This window comes from Mytilus edulis, chromosome 5 (genome assembly GCF_963676685.1).
Source record: "Mytilus edulis chromosome 5, xbMytEdul2.2, whole genome shotgun sequence".
Lineage (NCBI taxonomy): Eukaryota > Metazoa > Mollusca > Bivalvia > Mytilida > Mytilidae > Mytilus > Mytilus edulis.
Genome location: NC_092348.1, coordinates 23,727,245 through 23,739,847, shown reverse-complemented (window position 1 = coordinate 23,739,847; position 12,603 = coordinate 23,727,245).

Sequence of the window (12,603 nt, the reverse complement as noted above, 5' to 3'; positions counted from 1 at the left end):
TCTTATAGCAATGCGAATTCACACTCAGCAAAACAGTCACAATCGGGAACAAGTCACGTTTGGTAATTAAAAGATTAGACGACGTAATGACAAGCCACAATCTAACATGTGGTAAAAATGTCCTTAGCTAGTTTGGTCAAAGGCACATCGTATGGATCAACCAATTCGTGATGGTGTCCGTTTTAATCTGTCCTCTTCATAAATTTGTTGGAGCAGTTTCTGCGTAAGGAGCACATTCCTGTATATGAAGTCCGTATAGTGTGAACAAGCACGAGAATAACGTATCAATTGAGTTATGTAAACACCATACGAAGGGGCCGAGGGTATGTTACTGCTGAGAAATGGGAAATTGATAATTGGGAAGTTGAAATCGCCCCGTTTATCATAGATTTTCGTGTGAAGTCGTCCCTCTGCGTCAATATTTAGGAAAAGATCAAGGTATGAAGCAGTCCTTCTAGTATCAGTAGTATCCTTAATTTCAAGTTCACTGGGATATATGAGATGTAAGTATTGGTTGAAATATGGGTTATTTAATGATAGAACATCATCAATATATCGGAAAGTAAAATTAAAGAATTTCGCAATGTGCTTTTTCTTTTTGTCTTTTAGAAGGTTTTGAATGAATTCTGCTTCAAATCTGTTGCAACAGCAAACAAGTAATTTACAAAATATGTATAAAAATGCTAACATATGAGCTAAACACACAAATATCAGCGCATTTGATAACAACCATGACTAAAAGATACAGTGTTAATTATCCTAAGGTCTAAATATTATTGTGGATGTCGGTTGCACTTCAGGCGGTAGAACCAAAATGCAGCATTTCCTTCTGTGTGTGTGCCAGAGTTTGAAGGTCACAACATTGCCTTATCACGTATTTTCCAAACATTTGCTGCATATTCTTATTCGGAACTTTTTTTATCGGAACTATTTTTTTAAGGTTTTGTTTGTGACCCGGATTTACTTTTTCTCAATCGATTTATGACTTTTGAACACCGGTATACTACTGTTGCCTTAATGTGTTTGCCGAATTTCTTTGTCACTCATAAATGGCTGCTTCTGTCCGTTCGGGTTTTGAGAAAGTATTCATTTGGGTCTTAACTTTGAGTAATCAAGAAACATGCACATCAGATATGCAATTTTGATACTCACAGACAAATATACATATTAGTATGTGTTTGAAATAAAGCAAAGTGACCTCAAAAAGTAGTTGATAGACTTTGCTTACTACTCATCATAGATTATCTTTGTCGATTTACCAGAATTAGCTCTTTAATAGGAAAAACAGTTTTCCTTTATTTGGGTATTCAACATATATAAAATTATAATGCCCGCGTCACACTGTCCCGATTTTTATATACGATGGACACCCGAATGCGAAAATTGTAAGTTCGTACGAAGTTGGTCCCGATCTCGTTAAAATACCAAAAAGTGACCGAAGCAAGCACGATGAATAACGAAGTCTATACGATGGTGCCGAAATTATATACGATAGCAAAAGATGGACATACGAAGGTTAACCGAAGACGGGTATTTAAGCTTCATATCTCAGCCGAAACCTACACGATGGATCACGAAGGCTACACGATGGATTACGAAGGTTACACGATGGATTACGATGATGGCGCGATGGCCATACGATGTCTAAACGATACGAACAGAATTTCGACAACATATCGTTTCTGTACAAGTCTGACATGCATGGCAGGAAATCGATCTTTTTGTCTAATTCTTATAAAACTTAGTTTTTTATATCCTCTCGCCTACTACATGTAAGTTGCGAGTAGATAAAATTGTTATGGACACTCTAGAACCAAAATGCTCAAAACTTGGTATGGTGTTACTCGTTAGGAATATCAAGTTCAAAGGTCAAGGTCACAGTGGCAGTTGTAATACAAGGCAATATCACCCTTGTGGACACTCTAAAACCAATATGCTTCAAAAGATTTTAACCACATTTGGTATATTGTTCCTCCTTGTAATGATCGTTCAAGGCCAAAGGTCAAGGTCATGCAGATGGACTTGTTTTTTCTCCTTGAAATAGCATAATACACAGGAAATTGGTTGCTCATTTGTTTACCTGCTGGTTCTAAAGACAATATTAAAGGTATTTCCAGTTACTGAATGTTTTGATTGATTTCTAAATAGTTTATGTATCAAATATGCATATTCAATTTACCATTTTCTGCATGTGTCATATACAAATATAGGGTCCATATTTGTCCCCAATATGTTACAAACGAGGGGATGCCACGCTCGGCATTGTCTTGTTTGAACTGTAAAATGTATGCACTAGTCTGAATAATCACCCATAATTAGGCCCATGTTTACTGATCTATCTTAAAGGTAAGGTAATGGGTTCGTTGATCCCTTTTATTCAAAAAGAGCTCTTTCCAGGAGAATATCATAATAATATAGACAAAAGAAAGGATGTGGGGAAAGCAACAAATGCGGCAAAATATGTCATATACAAAACAAAATGGTTATGGAGTAAACATTCGTGTGGCAACAACTCAGACGATACATAAAAAATCAGAATAATGAAGAAAAAGTTGGTTTCCCTATATACGTGTACCTGCAGTGTTGGTGTACGAGGCGCGTTTATGATTTTCATTATGTTACTTGATATGAAAAATTGACAAAAAATAATATTTTCCTTGTAAAAGTAAATCCCGAGCCTGAAATAGCTGCTCTTTTTGTTCAGGCGCGTAGCTACGTTTACGTCAAAACGCCCGGGCGTACACTTGAATTTTGTTAAAAAAACAAGAATGTGTCCATAGTACACGGATGCCCCACTCGCACTATCATTTTACATGTTCACTGGACCGTGAAATTGGGGTCAATACTTTAATTTGGCATTAAAATTAGAAAGATCATATCATAGTAAACATGTGTACTAATTTTCAAGTTGATTGGACTTCAACTTCATCAAAAACTACCTTGACCAAAAACTTTAACCTGAGCTTCACACTATCTTTTTCTTTGTTCAGTGGACCATGAAATTGGGGTCAATACTTTAATTTGACATTAAAATTAGAAACATCATATCATAGGGAACATGTGTACTAAGTTTCAAATTGATTGGACTTCAACTTCATCAAAAACTACCTCGACCAAAAACTTTAACCTGAAGCGGGACGAACGAACGAACGGACGAACGAACTGACGAACGAACGGAGGCACAGACCAGAAAACATAATGCCCCCTCTACTATCGTAGGTGGGGCATAAAAAGTTAATCTCAATAAATTAAAAAGATCTGGTTTAAAGCACACCAGTCTTTTAAATCTTTCCTCAATTGCTTGTAATTGCGAATAAAAGTGACATTTTTTTCTTTCGATCAAATGGTACCATATATATCATATATTTGTTCATTTTTCTGTCAGTCGAAGTCTGAATCTTCTGGGAATTCTTCTTACTTTCCTTTCGTTTAAAGCATTTCATAATCAGCTGAGATTCGATCCATATGCTTTGAATTTCAGTCGAGCCTACATTTATGACGCGAAAACAAGAAATATAAGAGAACCTAGATTTCATTGGAGGCGACAACATTTAGGTTCAATATGTTGTAAAAGTTTTTGTCTTTTTAATATCAATGATTTTGTCAAACCTTAATGGTCTGGATATTCTTTTGAGAATAAAAAGCTTCTGTCCAACTTTCGTAAAATTTCATTAAGGTTTGTCGACAATACATGATGATTTTGAAAACCTTCAGATTTTGTCATGAGACTAGGGTAGAAGTTAATATACCAGATCAAGAATTTTTTTTTAAAGAAAATGTTTGATTATTTAAAATCCTATAATAGACTGATAAAAAGATTCAATTTTCGCGGGAAGCGGCAATCTAGCGAGAACCACGGTTTCACGGAACCCTTTACGAATTTTCATAATGCATCTATAAACATGTCTAAAACATCTTTGCAAATTAATCATTTCATATCCATTAACGACATTTGCACAACAATGGGCCTTTTCCTACGGTTCCTTTAAACATATTTTAAAGTAATTGGTTTGGATATTTACTCTAACACCAATGATCATTAGATTTCAAATCAACACAATGAATACATACACATAAAATATATATAAAAAAAAGTAGTCTATTAGGTATGTTCAACTTGCTATTAATTAGTTTTTTATAAAAGAAATGCCCCCTTTTCGAAACCCACTGCTAGAAGGTGTTATAACCTGGGTCCGATTGGGCTCTCAAATCCCTCGCCGGGGTTGGGGCGTACACTTAAAAATAGCCTAGCTACGCCACTGTTGTTCCATTTGAATTAATAGAAACAACGCTGTCGCCTTTCTTGTTCTCATAGAATCATATGATATGAGCTCCATGTTTTGTGAACGTCTTTCTTAACTGTCGTATTAGACTGACCAGTGCATATCGCGCATGGCACTTTAAAGATCTTTAAATGTATTTTAGCGCGAAAATTAACTTACATTTAGCTGGATTTATTGCCGTCGTAGTTCCATCTTGTCGCCTTCGTACTTTTATTCGATGGCAACACGACGGGATTACGAGGTCTTCACGAAGTCGTGTTGCCATCGTAAGACCTTCGGGTATCTTCGTGATTCATTCATGTAGACATCGTAATGTCAAAACTGCCCGATGGAAACGATGGAAACACGAATGCAATACGATGTGAAAAGATGCATGCCCGGTGACATTACGATGGTGAAGATGGTGATACGAACTCAATACGAACCCTCAACATCGGACGCACCTTCGGTGATTTTTTAACATGTTAAAAAATTTAGAACCCTTCCCGAAGTTGTCCCCGAAGCCTAGAAAAAGTGGCCGATGGTTCTACGATGGTTAAAGATGGCACCACGAATAGCCCGATCTAGATACGATCAGTCCCGATTTTGAAAATTTCCATTATCTTGTTGCCATCGGCGTAAAAATCGGGACAGTGTGACGCGGGCATAAGCATTAACAACTTTACGTTGTATTAAGGAATATTACTTCACGAAGATCACGATTGCTTCTCCTTTAATTGTCATAACTAAATGATTTTGGTAAATGGGTGTCTTGTGTTCCTGTTGAATATACTCACAATTTTGATAGGCACAGTGCGATCTAGAGCTCGATATTTTCTGTATGTACAATTCTGTGTGCGGCTTAAGTTGTTTCTGTTTCTGATCAATTATCAGTTTAGATGTTGTTAACTTGTTGTTACAATACAATACTGAATGGATTTTAACTTTGATATTGACGACTTTTTACCTTTACCTTTCAAGAGTTTTGGTACTTTTGAAATGGAAAAGTGTATGTTTGTCGTTTAAGTGTAATAATTAATTAACCGTTCAAGCAAGCGTTTCAAATTTTCAAAGATTCTTACTGATGAAAAATTTGAGATCCAGTTTGATATAAACAAATTTGCAGTACAGAGTTATGGACTATTATTAATCAGGACATGTAGCTTAATGTCAATTTAATGCTAACACTTGTGAACTGTTCAACCATTATTTTTTTTTCAATTCTGATATGGTGTTATTGATGACAATATAAAGATCAGTTACAATATTGACGGTTTTCACTATAACTGTTTCCGACTTAAAGATGTAGTTATAGTTATATTCATTGTTATAGTTATAGCATAGTCATTAAAACTTGGTTTGAACTACTAGTAACAGAATGTCTGTCGCACAGATAACTTTATTTTTCAAAGTTGCACAACTTTCCGTTGCTATGTCATTTTAATTGACGTTATAAACCCGATAGCTGCTATAACAGAAAACGGTACTGGTACCGTACATGAACTTGGTACTGTTACTGAGATAACCTACAACATCTATAACAATTTAATGTTTTTTCAACACTTTTAATGGAGATTTAACAGTAATGTATCTCCCTCATGCAAAGCTCTGATTCCTTTCACGGATTTGGCTATACTTTTTGGACCTTTTGGATTATAGCTCTTCATCTTTTATATAAGCTTTGGATTTCAAATATTTTGGTCACGAGCATCACTGAAGAGACATGTATTGTCGAAATGCGCATCTGGTGCAAGAAAATTGGTACCGTTAATTTTATTAACAGTAAATTGATAATACCATTGAAAACGTTGGCAGCATAAAATAAGCTTAATATGACGATAGATGATAGTGAAAATGTTCCAATTGTCGTAACTACAATTCTGTCCCCTTTCCATCAATGTGGCCTACCGAATGATACTTATTATTATGTACTAACATGAGCAAAATGAAGGGTGCCACATGGGGATTACCCGAGATCACGCCCTTTTTGGTGGGGTTCGAGTTGCTCAGTATCTAGTAACTATATGTTGTGTTTTTGTACTTTTGTTTGTCTGTTTGTCTTTTTGTCTTTTTCTTTTTTTTTGGTCATTGCGTTATCAGTTTCTTATCGAATTTCGAGTTTGAATGTCCCTTTGTTATCTTTTGCCTTTCTTTTTTAATATAGAAAAACTGGTGTTGCCTTAATTCACTTACACTTGTTTCAATAAACAAAGACATGATTTAGACAATCACTTATTTGCTGATACTTTCAGGTTTCAACTAATGAGTTCCAATGACGAAATCTAGATATTCAAAATACGAACAGAATGCATCTCAATAGATTCGAATTCTTGTAATTTCATCTTTCAAGAGTTCAACTTGCAAAAACATATTGACTTTTAACTGTAACAGCAGCAACGTGTACTTCAAACACAAAAAAACACTATAAGGACATGTGAAAAACATATAATCTGTGTTTGCACATGAATGTTATGTTTTATTCATTTATTCTATCAGACCGATGTTGAATATTGGGAGATGTAATCAATCCAGAATATTTTCATGGTGTATTAGGTCCTTAATTTTCCCAATCGTGTTGGATAAATTGGCAATATTTACAATTAAAATTAGTGTTAAATAAACGCACTTCTACAATAAATATAGTATGCTTACAAAACCGTAGAATCTCTTTTGATCTGTAAATCTTCAATATGGCTTGTATTATAGACCTGTCGGCGGTGTAAATCATCTGTAAAATTCCCCCGTACTCTGTTTTCAAACACTAACAATAGATTGTGACAAGATGGTTGACAATTCCAATGTAAACCCATTACAAACCCAGCAACGTGATTATTATCAATTACCATTAGTTCAAAACCCAGTAATTACAATGATAGGACGGATTCACTTTTTACCAGACTCTATAAATTGATCCGTGTCATTGTCAGGTAACAATGATTGAAATGAGGACGATATTTATCTGATCCATGGGGTGGTGTATTGTTGTCGAGAATTATATCCATGGTCTGCACTTCAATACTAACCTGAACAATTCAGATATCAAAATTGAACATTTCGTCAAATAACAATGCATTTGGAGTTTCAATTGATTGTTGCTTCCGACATCTTTGCAACACAATTCTAATTTCTCTATTTTATTGGACAAGCAAATATGGTTAAATTTAAGGTAATTTTATTAACATCCTGCAAGACTGGAAATTGAAATTCAGTAATTATTTACGTTATGCATTTTATCCTGATTCATTGATTTCATTATGGTATTAATATGAACGTTCAATAACAAATTACATGTGAAGATTTACAGTGTAATTATATTGTATCATCCTGATTATTATGAACTGTTGAATGTCATACATTGTTAAAATTGTATAAATTGGCATATCTAAAAGAGTTATTACAATGTAATAAAGTATCACTGTGATAATATTCACAAGGATGCTGCGTTCTTGAGTATCTTATTTTAAAACGCAAAAATAATTAAACAAGTTAGTTTAATCGATATATCACAGGTTTAGTTAATGTAAATATTCATGTTTCAATGATTTTATTCAATAATAGCTGTATTATCATGTATGTATATATTTTTCTACTTTGGGGGGGACATGTGGAGAGGGGCGGATATGACCGAATAGTGTGACTATAGCAGATAACTTATATTATTTCAACATAAAAAATAACATGTGTGGTATGACTGCTAATGAATGAACTCTTCACAAGAGACCAAATGATACGGAAATTCACAACTATGGGTCACCGTACGTCCTTCAACAACGAGCAAAGTCAGCTATAATATCTATTTAGATTTGATGTGTTTTTAAGTAGCATTTTGTTTTAAAATAATGGTGGAAGTAATAAAGTGGAAAGAGGAAGAAACAAATTGATCGTTTTATGTCGTCCTGTTCGCTATCTAATTAACACCAACATGTCAATAACTTTATGTAATAACATATCCTGCAAACTTTTTTTTTACTGAAGTCAAGGTTAAATTGCGTGAAAAAACAATTATCCAAAATTATTGTAGAAATTTATAACTTTGCATAAACCATAATATCTTTGTGTTAATAAGATACACCAAGCTAGGTAGCACTGTAATGGATGGATATATAATACTTATACATATAATCGTTATACACCATGTAATTTTCAAGAATGATTCTGTAATATCTTATTATCTGTGTTTATAAAAAAAGAAGATTTGGTATGATTTGCACTTTTTATATAGGTAAGTATACATGATAGCATTACTGACCCATCTTCATGGACAGAGGTTGTATCTGTATTTAACTTTTTTTTCGTTTGATATGACGGAAGCCTTATCGATTGTTCATATTGACAAAGATACTTTATCCTCATCGTAAATGTTGAGTGCACATATTTTAGTTATTTAATAATTCTGCTGTATTTGACAAGTTAAGTGTCCCTACATTTTGATAAGTGCCCCAGTAACATATGGTCCACTATAGTGAAGAGACTTTTACATTGAAATCATATCTTTCTCCGGATATTGTCTGTATCAGTGAAACTTGTATCACTAATGTTCAAAGAAATTGACATGATATTCAACAAGTTTTTGATAAAACGATTTTTATTAATCGTTATGTAGTTACATGACATGTCACGGGTGCAGAGTGTATATCCAACACAGAAACATTGGATAAATATGTTTAACCCATGATCAAAACGGCAGATCATCATCCCCAATTTTTTTTTTCAAACAAATACCAGAATATATGCCTTCATCGTGTTCAATCCATGATAAAATCGACAGATCATTATCGCAAATTTAAAAACAAAATAGACACCAGAATATATGCTTTCATCGTATAAGTATTTTTAATTGCCCCCTTATGTCATCTACTTTTGTCTCGATTTTGCATTTCGAATTTAGTCTTAAAATATGACTTTTCTACGACCTCTTTAAGAGTAGGTCTGCTACATTCCATATCCGAACACACATGCTTAAATAAATTCACAAGAAGCCTATTGAACTAGTTTACTTTTGTATCGTTATACTTTACTAATTGGTTATCAGATAATCTGATAAAAAGGAATTAGACAATTGTGTACACTATTGAAATGATTCTTAAAGAGATTGAACAATTGTTCACTTATTTGCATCAGTTCCGAGACGGACTGTTTTTTATAATGTTCCATCTTTACATTGAAGTTCTTTGTGAACCGTCAGTATGAATATGTTTATCAAATAAATATACTTGAACTCCGTGATATTGTATTCTTAGTGCTGCCATATTTATATTGTTTACAGGAAATTGAACGTAATCTATTTTTAATCATCATTATAAACAACATCAAACGGGTCATGTGACTAAAATGAAAATCATGTTACATGGAGACTGAGCAAGAAAATTCATAATCAAATAACATTGCGTCTATGTAATACTACTAATTTTACTTATGTATAATACCATGCATAAACGAATAACTATGAAGATTTCTGCAGCTGGTTGATTCATAGCAAAAGAACAAAAAAAACGCTCAATTTTGTAAGTGTTCTTGATCTGCATAAATATATTCCAATTTTCCACTTTGTTTACATAATGAGTCCAATTGAATAATTTACCATGCTGGACATTGAGTGTCCCCTGATAGAAGATTGCATGACAAAGTATGTTACACGACAGTCACACAGAATGAGGACAAACGTGCATACGATAACCAAAGAGTGAAGAAACGGATCACAACGAACGATTGAATATGAATTAACGTATTACTAACAAAATATATAGACGATGAATGAACGTGTCATTTACAACAGGTGGACGATGGATGAACGTATCACTAACGAACGGTGGACGATGGATGAACGTATCACTAATGAACGGTGGACGATGGATGAACGTATCACTAACGAACGGTGGACGATGAATTTATCACTTACAACAGGTAGACGATGAATGCAAGTATCAATTACAGCAGGTAGACGATGAATGAAAAAATCAATACAAAATGTAGACGATGAATGAACGTGTCAATTACAAAATGCAAACGATGAATGAACGTATGAATTACAAAAAGGTAAACGATAAATAAACGTATCCTTAACAAAAGTTAGTTAGATGAATGAACATATCACTAAATAAGGTAGACGACCATTGCACATATCACTTTCTACAGGGAGACGAGGAAGAGACATATCCTTAACAAGATGTAGACGATGAATGATCGTATTAAAGACTCACAAACGATAGACGATGAACAACGATGAATGAACATAGAATTTACAAAAAAGTAAAAACACAAAAATACCGAACTCAAAAAAAACGGAAAGTCTCTTATCAAATGGCAAAATCAAAACCTCAAACACATCAAACGAATGAATAATAATTGTCATATAGCTGACTTGGTACAGGCATTTTCGCATGGAGAAAATGGTGGATTGAACCTGGTTTTAGGTACCAGTCTTGTGTTACAACTCCAGTTTCCGGTGCATGTCATAACATGGAGGGAAACAAAATAGTCCATTTTTTTCAGAATTTTTTTCTGTACTCAATTTTTTCTGTTTGATTTTAGGTTTATACTGAATTGGAACATATATATAGATTGAAAAAAAATCTTGCATCTTTTTAGAGATATCAATCCAGGAAAGGGGAAGGATATCATGTTTACTGGAAGTGGTGCGACCTAGTAAAAAAAGCAAACAGAAAGTAGAAAAAAAATGTTTTGACTTCAGGGTTACGTTACTTTTTATTCTTCGTGGCAAGACCCACTTTTTTTCCGATTAAATCACAATTTCACATTAGTTCATACATGATATGAACATGAATTTTTTGTTCTATGTAGCATTTTTTATTTTTTCATTTTCAAAGGTGAGCTGTTTTGCATGTAGGCCTATGGAGCAGTCAATTACAAGACTGCAACCTTTATAGCTAACTAAACCTCTCAGATAGACGATGAATGAACGTATCACTTACAACAGTTAGAAGATGACTGATCGTATCGCTTACAACAGGTAGACGACGAAAGAACGTATCACTAAAAATAGATCAACGGTTAACGATAAATGAACGTATCAATTACAAACGATAGACGATGAATGAACGTATCACTTACCGTGAAACAAAAGTTGATGAATGAATGTACCACTAACAACAGATAGACGAATATTCGTATCACTAACAAACAATAACCGATGATAACATGTTATAATGGAAATATGAGTTTAAGAGGTTTTGAACATTTACAGACTTATTTCTGCAATGTAGAAGCTTATTTGCATCATACTTTGTAATATCATATGTATCTTTTTATTTCATGTATTCTTTAAGTTACTTTGAATCCGTGACCCATTGTTTTATTCAACTTTCCTCTTGAAATAGATTTGATTCAATCAATTTAAAATAAAGATATTTTTTATTGTCTTTATGTGGAAAAAAGATTTTATCAAAGTCAAGAATCTGTTCAGCAGTTTATGTCTCAGTATATGTTTTGTCCTGGAATGACTATGATGATATCCTGTTGACGGCAGAACTTGGTCATACATATAAAATATACTGGTTTTGAAAAATGTCCCTCTATTATTTTCCCTCGTTGTGTTAAAGTCTGTGATTTTTATTGCACCTAGTAATTACAAAATATACAAACAGTCTAAATGACTTAATTCAAAGATACTTCAACAATTTTACATACAACCATTAATTATATGTGTTGTGTATCGCTATATGCATGGTCGATAAAGATTATTTCCGTACATAATAATATTTGTTTCATTGTGTAATCTCTTGACCGGAAGGTCACAAACGAATGGTCATACATAATTTCAACTCTTATCTAATTTGTGTTTTTGGTTCAGAATACCCTTTTGTATTATCTTTTTGGATTACTAATCAAATTTCCCAAAATCTTTCCAAATAAAACAGGATAGAGCCATTTTTTAGCATTCGCATTGATAACATGTATTAGAATACCTTCCAAAAAATATTAAAAACAATTATTTTGGAACATAGAAGTTTACGCCTAATGTTGATATCCTGCGAGTTTAAAAGATCGAAAGGCCCTCCCTTCTACTTAAAAATTCTTGTCTATAGACACGGTCCGCCATATGGTATTAACACCTGCATTTTAAATGTTGAACTCTTAGAAGTCTTTTCTTGTTTTATTGGGTTGTAAAATGTATATCCAATTAACGAAAACCCAGCATCTCTAATTTATAAATGAATGATAAAACACTAAAAATATCAGGCTAAACACATCATACATGTTTCTTCATCGTGTGACCATAAATAGCATTTTATTTTAAACTTTTCCATTTGGAATGGCCTTATCTAGTATCTGCCTACAATATCCCTACCTTGACCGAACAATTACAAAGTATCATTGTTCA